Here is a 960-nt window from a genome sequence, read left to right as displayed (position 1 = left end):
TTTGGTTCAAGTTGAGTGTGTAAATATAAGGAAATGTTTTTGGAAAGTAATTTTTGAATCTGAACAAAGCAACAGGTCATCAACATACTGGAGGAGTACAGACCCATTAGGAAATCCTACATCTCTTAGATCTTGCTGCAAGAGCTGTGAGAAATAGGAAGGGGAATCAGTAAACCATTGAGACATAACTGTCCAGGTGTACTTTTGGCCTTTGCAGGTAAAGGCACATATATATTGGCTGGATAAATGAACATGTATACTTAAAAAGCAGAGCAAAGATAAAAAACTATATGCAACTTGGTACTTTTTGGAATAAGGGCCAGGAGTGTATTGGGGTTAGGAAAATCAGGAATGACTATTTTATTAAGTGCTCCAAGATTTTGCACAAAGTGATAACCATGTTCATTAGGCTTTTTAACAGGGAGTATGAGGCTATTGTAGGGGGTTGTGCAAGGAATAATGGAATCCGTATTTATTAATTCCTCAACAGTAGGAGTAAGCCCATCTATTGCTTTTGGCTTAAAAGGATATTGGGTGCTTGCTTTAGAAGCACATATAAAAAATTGGAAAGATACAGAGAAGATTAGCATGGCCCCTGCACAAGGATGACACACAAATTCCAGAAGTGGTCCATATTTTAAAAATAAAGAAAATGAAGGATATTGGAAGAAACTAAAGGCTTGGAGGGGCAATTTGTATCTTTATAGGGCCTGCATTTTTACTATATCCTACATATGTGACATTTATTTCCCAGAGACAATTTGGTACCCCTGAAAGTATCTGATCAGAGAAGTTAATTAAACTGTCTGTTAATTTGAAGGGAAATCCAACTGGGCTTGTGTCATGCAGATAGGCACTGGGTGATCTGGAATTTCTAACATTATCTCTTCTGGTGTAAAATCTAATTTACAATTCCATTTTGTGGGATGGTGTCTCCTCAATGTTTGTTGGAGACCTCTC

General features: G+C 37.2%; 1 non-coding gene across 1 annotated transcript; it reads left to right on the top strand.

Moving 5' to 3' along the window:
* Nucleotides 1-534: 534 nt before the first annotated feature.
* On the top strand, nucleotides 535-640 carry LOC111762755 (U6 spliceosomal RNA). Its single transcript, XR_002795787.1, has one exon. It is a non-coding gene; the product is annotated as a U6 spliceosomal RNA (small nuclear RNA).
* The last annotated feature ends 320 nt before the right edge of the window (nucleotides 641-960 follow it).

The sequence above is a fragment of the Dasypus novemcinctus genome, chromosome 7 (assembly GCF_030445035.2).
Source record: "Dasypus novemcinctus isolate mDasNov1 chromosome 7, mDasNov1.1.hap2, whole genome shotgun sequence".
NCBI lineage: Eukaryota > Metazoa > Chordata > Mammalia > Cingulata > Dasypodidae > Dasypus > Dasypus novemcinctus.
The sequence above is the reverse complement of the archived record's forward strand: the minus strand, read 5'-3'. Positions and strand labels throughout refer to the sequence as shown.